Source organism: Phalacrocorax carbo, chromosome 2 (assembly GCF_963921805.1).
Source record: "Phalacrocorax carbo chromosome 2, bPhaCar2.1, whole genome shotgun sequence".
NCBI classification, from domain to species: domain Eukaryota; kingdom Metazoa; phylum Chordata; class Aves; order Suliformes; family Phalacrocoracidae; genus Phalacrocorax; species Phalacrocorax carbo.
In genome coordinates this window covers 119,922,195-119,929,110 of record NC_087514.1, presented here as the reverse complement: position 1 = coordinate 119,929,110, position 6,916 = coordinate 119,922,195, and the positions used below count along the sequence as shown (strand labels likewise).

The following is a 6,916-nucleotide window of genomic DNA, read 5'->3' as shown; positions in this document are numbered from 1 at the left end:
AGCAGCCTGCTTTATTCAGTTTGATTCAACCATCGAAGTAGGTTGTAGCTTGAACAACTTTATTAGACCCTCCTCATGTAATTGCTTTGCTTACAGATTTCAATTTACTCATGTTGTTAAAATTATAATAAAAATAAAGACTAACAGGTTTTTTTGTCTGACTTTTTTTTCCCCTCCAGTATTTTTCATGATAGCTGAAGGGGGCTAGGTTAAGGACATAGACCCTCCACTTCCCAGCGCGTAAACGTCTTTTTATAGTACAAATATATCCAGACTGAACTACCCCTCCACTGCGCGCACAGCACCCACATGGAAATGGCAAGCGCTCTGTTGTGTCACAGGACCATCAGCTCACTAGTGCGACATCTAATTCAAGTAACACCGAAGCAGTTAAAGTGTGCAATTAACGCGATCTGATTAATTTTGCAATACGTAAGCCAGCATAAGCACTAATGTGAGCATCCCAGCAGTACTTAATAAACATGCTTTAACTTTGGACTAAACTTCCAGAAAAGGCAAAGGTGCAGGAGAGCCTGCAGTCCAGGTCACATCCTTTTACTGTACACTGAAAGTCCTAGCCAGGGTGTTCAGTTTGTGCAAATGTGATACTTTTTGATATACTGATATACTTTGATATTTGTTTTTTATATGCTTGGCTCTTTCTTGATCCCAACATCCTTTAAGGCACGTTGGCCAAACTTCTTTTGAACAGGCACCCACATAGCATCAATGTGTGGGTGACCCTAGGTAATTTCTCTTATTTTGATGGTATCATGACATAAAAGATTTATCATCTTTCACTTCTGACCTTCTTTCATATTTTAAATATTGATATCGTCATTGTATCACATTTGCAGTATGGTCATATAAAGTGCCGAGATGGATCCTGTGTTTTCAGACAAGCATGACAAACCTTGCCCCCTGTCACACAAAACCTTAGGTAGATGGCTGGCTTTCCTTCACATGTCCCTGCACGGGATTGAAGGTAACCATGCAAGTGTTTGTTGGATTAGGACTTCACAATATCAACACTTACACAGGGTGACAACACAGTTCATAAAGTGGACTCAAAAACTACTGAGAAATGACATATATTAGAGAATATAAAGGCACACAACATATATGAGAGGTAGTCTGTAGATATTTTGATCTTTAAGTGAAACATTAGCTAACAAAGCTACTTACTTTTTAATGACTGATGAAATCAAATACACCCCAAATCCACTATACTTGACCCACAAGCGAATAACAGGAATGGGCACACAAGTGTTGCCACACCTTTCCTTCCACATTCCCCCACATATGGAAAATCCTTCCTGACACAGTTACTTGACAAACAAGTCCACATTTAATCTCTGGAAAAAGGCCATTTGGCACATACCACCTGCCAGATTTTGATAAAAAGATTACTAGATTAAGAGATCACCCAACAACAACCAAGAAGAAAGGCAGATGATGGCAGATTTCCTTTTTTTCCTCACAGAATGTAGGCTCCTCAGAGCAGCAATAATACCTTCTTACATAGCAGTGCGGAACTTACCAAGCTGAGACTCCATCAAGAATAGCGATGATGAGAGAAAATACACACAAATGGTGGTGCAAGAGATGAGATGGCACAGACCCTGGGCTTGTGAACCCAATGCTGTCTAGGAATGGTCACTTTTTAACATTAAAAATTACCTGCCATCATTCTTGACACATAAGAGTGAGCAGTTTCTCTATGATCTGAGAAAGGAGAGAGAATTTACAAATTATTTGTGTATTTCTTCATAGCAGCCTGGTAGGTTTTCAGGTTTTCTGTCTCATGTGTGCTGTAATTATAGTCAGCAGCTTCTATAAATAATCAAATGAATCCTATAGCATAAAAACATACAGTCTGGCATCAGATCTCTCTGCTATTTTCTGGTGATGCTTCAGGTAGGAAAAGACACTGCTGGCTATCCCACTGCGAAACTGTTCATTATAAATGTCACTGACAGAGATAAACCTGGTGGAATGATGAGCCTGCAATCATACTATGATGTGAAAGGAAGGATTTTTAAAAGTTTCTTATATGCCATTCCAAGTCCTTGTTCCAACAAAACTTGGATCATGAGTTCAAATGATCCAGCAAGTTTTGTAAAAATTAAATTAGATTCCTACTGAGATGTTTATTCATTGGAAAGAGTTTCTTGCAAAATCAACAAGGTATTCCAGTATGGGGAAGTGGCTGGAGAAGGAGGAAGCATCTAAACATAAATAATGAATTTCCAGCAGCTTTTCTCTCTATCCCCAGGCAAAGACCAAAAGCCACTGAAAAGATTATTTTTGTAAGTAGTTCATCAGAAATCAAATGTAGCACATCTGGCCCTTCTAAAACAAAGTGCTTTTGTAAGGAGTGCTAAAGCTTTTGTGAAGAAATCTTTCTCTACTTTTACACAGATCGTTGCTACCTACCTAGCTAGCTACGCAGCCCCTCCAGCGTGCCTTGACAGCCTCAATGCTATCTAAGCACTAACAGTTTTCACCATGTGAGATGGGAAATCAAGAACATGAGAGACTAAAGGCTTTCACAACTATTTGTCAGCACTAAGGTTCATAAGCTGATTTAGCTTTATATTTATCCTCTAGTCTAGCAGTTGCTATATTAAATACATGTGAACATGTTTCCAACTGGTTTTCCTAAGAAATCTAAAACCAGAAACCAGGTTTTATTATCTCCTACTGCAGTATCTACCACACCTATATTCCCATGAAAGGATTTGTGGCATTTGCTGTAACAAAGACTCAGGATGCAGTCAGAGAGTACAGATAATACAATCTAACAGCCAGCTGCTGCATAAAAGGACGTTTCTACTCCCCCTCACTCACTATGCGTTCCCACCATGCTGTCTTGCGTTAGCACCAACAGCTGTCTGATGTCCCAGGAGATGGTTCAGGAAACAAGATTAGCAGAAAGTTAGCCCTGCAAAACACAGGGAAACCTTCCTGCCACTCAGCTCCCTGAATCAGGCCCCTGCAGAGTCAGACGCACACCAGTCGCAGCACAGGGATGGGAGGGGGAGATGGACTAGCCAGGGCTGTAGAGCACAGCCGCTCTCCTTGGAGATAGCTAGTCACTAGGTCAGATTAGCTGTACCATCAAACCGTATGCATACTTGATCCTCCTCCTCAGCCAGACACAGCTTCTTCTGCGCCACAGCTTGAACACACGCTGCTGCTGCATCCTCGGGGGAAGCAGAGGGTGCCAGCCCTATGTTAGCCCATGCTTCCTTTCAGCTTTCACATGGAGTAGCAGCATACCACACCAGCTAGTAACTGGATGGTACTCCAGCCTGTCCTCCTGCTGTTAACATTTTAGCATAAGCAACATTACACTGATTCTACAGTTGAAAGATTATTTTTTAGGTGACTTCAAGTTGGCATTTTGTAAAAATCTAATACTCCAACAAAACATCATGCACTGCTGCCACCACTGCCTGCTTTCAGATAGCAACTACTGGTGGAGAAACGGGCATGATAACACTTCTCCCTTCTGAAATTACAGCAAACTCTTAGCATCCCAAAGCTGATAGGAAGGTTAAGGCTCCTAAAGAGAACCAGGGCCCATGCTGGGGAAAGGATTCCACCAGAACCCTTCTGCAAGCTGCTCTGCACTGAAGGGCACCTTCTCCAATTTCCTTAAGGAGGGGTCTGCCTAAGAGTTACCGAATGAAGTGTTCTTCCACTTGTGCTCTGCGTATGGCAAAAGTGGTTTGCAGCACTATCACCTTCATGTCATGGAACAGAGATAATTAGGTACGAAGAAGTAAGGGTAAGACTAAACACTGGGTGACTGGAAATAAAACCTGCTTCTAACTCTTGCATCACCCACAACTCACTTCGGCTGTCCTTTCTTCAGTTTCTCCATGTGAATAGCAGCTGCTGTGTTACTTCCCCTACACGCAGTAGTGCTTCATTCCTCAATCTCTGTAAAACGCACCAAGATGCGCAGGGATTGCATCATGGCAAGACTCATCATAGCTACAGGATGGAGAGGAGAGATGGACAGGCACCACCATGTGCCACGACATGCATGCTGCAGCATGCGCTTCTACTGGAGGGGAGGAAAAAGACAAAGTCCTCAGAGTCCTCTGGGTAAATCTGTACCTGAGCAGAGGCATTCAGAGCAACCATGTCTTGCCAAAGGTTGTTTTCACAGGTCAGTGATGTACAGGAGAAAGCTGTCTGCTGAGCTCATGCTCCCGTCGCGGCAATGTGGCATTCTGGATATATTTCTTGCATTATAAGCATTACTTCTGCCAGCCCGTGCCTGCGAGCCATTCTTCAGCCAAATGTCCTCTGCATAAGCATCGAGGATTGTTGCATTCAAGAGAGGAAAAGAAAAAGAAAAAACAGAAATATTGGCCTTTTTTTTTCTGCATCTAACATTTTACACAGCAACAATCTTAAACATAAAAGCCAAAGCAATGAATTCGCAGAGAACTACAAATGCTGTGCATCAGCATGTTTTCACAATTTTACATAAAAATAAAACCAGAGGTGGGAGGCAAACAGCAAACCCAAGCATAACTGCCTAACTAATGCTTTCTGTAAAATGCCAACTGAGACACAGCTTTCAGTCTGGATCTAAGCCTTCTGATGCCTAAAATGTTGCTGCTATTTTCCATGGTTTCCACTGAGTTTGTTCCAGATTTAACAGCCAAAATGTTTCTTGGTACCCTGCTCCTGACAGGTATTAAGTTTCTAATCCAGAGTTGGTGATTCCAGCCTTACAGCACTGTGTTTGAAAGGGACAAGTGATGCAGATGCTAAAAGCAGCAAAAAGGCATCAGGTTTGCATTCTTCAGCCTGATACTAGGGGTTATCCATAATAACACAACAAAAATATTTTACCAGCTGCTGAAATTCCAAAAAAGTGTAGCTTAGAATCAGACGCAGCACTGTACTTAGTGGCCAGTATTAGCTTATCTACCACAAAAGCTGAGGGATACAAATCGTCTGCTTAGTTACATATTATTATCGGCGCTGAGCCTGCAAGTTACAGCATGGTGCAGTGCGGAGGTTACGTTGGCTCCCTGGGCAGTAATGAAGCACAAACGCAAGGGAAGGCAGCGCTTCGACAGAAGGAACATCAAACACTCTTCCACACCAGGCTGTCCTGTCGCACATCTGCCACACGACCTTCTATCAACCAAAGGGGACAGCAGCAGGGGAGCCCAGGTGCACTGAGGAGGCACAGAAAAGGAGACTTAGCTACCAAATGTGCTTCCCGCTTTGGTTATTATTCCCATCATGAAACAGAATGTGTCGCTGATCGCGCAGCATTCTCGGTGTTACCATATGAACCGTTATGCTTACAATTTTTACTTGTCAGGGCCTGCTCTGTGTGGAATCAAATCCTGGAAGCACACAGGATATCAATGGTAGGAAAGAAACATGGGGAGAATGTGGCATGACAGACATAAAAAGAGGATTGTATAAAATCTCCCAAACGCAGAATGCTCGACTACAGTGTTCAGTTACAGCTACAAAACACTTCACAGAGTATTTAGCCTCCTTCTGCAATACAACAATGGCACCTCCTGTTTTTTCAAACAAGCCAAGAATTATGGATGGAAAACACTAAATAACAGTATTTTCATGGACACAAATTAAAGAGACCATCACTCTCCAAAGTTCTGAAAAACTTTTCATTTATGTTAATATACACACATACGTAATGATTTCTAAAGAAAATATCTCAAAGCATAAAATGACACTAAATAGATCAAGAATATAAGCATGCTTACTTTCATATTATTATAATACAAACCAATGTTCATCTGACAGGTACTTCTCATTTGGGCTCACACTCGAGCAGCAGGAACACCTATCTCTTTTTGATGGCTGACCAACAAAGTCAGTGATCAGAAACATGTTTCGTGTAATTATGACTCAAGACAGCCTGAGGCTGTTGAAATTCCACAGTGTCAAAACTTTTGACAACAGATTTTGAAGCCACGGTGAGCTTTTTAAACCACGTTTTTTTTCCAGAGCTAAACGTCACTACAGTACCCAAAGCTAGTGGCGATGGTCTGCAGATGCCCTGTTAGGTTCGTTTTCCAGCAGATACTCCCCAGGCTTCACTACGAGTCAGGAAAGCAGCCAGGAAGTTCACGCCAAGGCATCCGGACATCCCAGAGTGGTGTTTCAAGTCTTACTCACTTAACCACAGCAATTCCGAGACAAAAGCTAAATTACTTCCTTGCAACCTTTACTACAGCAGTGTAAGCACACGGCCCTTCCCGGGGTGGCGGGTGGCTGGGCCTTTGTCACCTCAAGGGAACGCCGCTTCAGCTCGAAGGTGGGGAGCAGGGAGCGACGGCAGCCGCCGCCTGGCGGGCTGAGGGTGCCCTTAGGCCTGAGGGCCCGGCCAAGGGCAGGGGCCGCTCCTGCAGCCCTCGCAGCCTCCCGGGGAGCGGCCCTCGCAGGGCTCTGCGAGGACGTATCCCCGCCGCGCTCCCGTCCCGCTCCCTCCTTCGCCCCGGCGGGACGGGGGGAGCAGTTGATCATCTCCCGAGGAGGACCGGGTGGGGCACGCAGACAGGCCGCGACGGCCGGTCCCCTCTGCGGGCCACCGCCTGCCCTCAAGGGACGGCGGAAGCAGAGGCGCCCAAGCCGCCGGGCGCACGCGCCAGCAGCGCCCCGCCCCGCAAGCCCGGCCTCAGCGCGCAGGCGCCGCCCCGCTCAACCGAATTCCGTGCGCTTTCCCCCCTCCCCCCGCCCCGCCCGGCTCGGCCAATCCCCAGGCGCTCCACCGGCTCCGCCCCGCCCGTCACGCATTCTCACGTCGTGACGTTAGCGGCTTTGCCCCTGGAGACTTCTGACTGGCCAGCGGGCGCTTCCTTCCCGGCCGTTGATTGGCCGGAGTGCTGCGCCGCATGCGCGGGAGGGG

General features: G+C 45.4%; 1 long non-coding RNA gene across 1 annotated transcript; it reads right to left on the bottom strand.

Moving 5' to 3' along the window:
* Positions 1-37: 37 nt before the first annotated feature.
* On the bottom strand, positions 38-6,661 carry LOC135312039 (uncharacterized). Its single transcript, XR_010371667.1, has 3 exons — positions 5,795-6,661; positions 5,049-5,207; positions 38-4,320 (listed from the first exon to the last, which is right to left on the bottom strand). It is a non-coding gene; the product is annotated as an uncharacterized LOC135312039 (long non-coding RNA).
* Between the last annotated feature and the right edge of the window lie 255 nt (positions 6,662-6,916).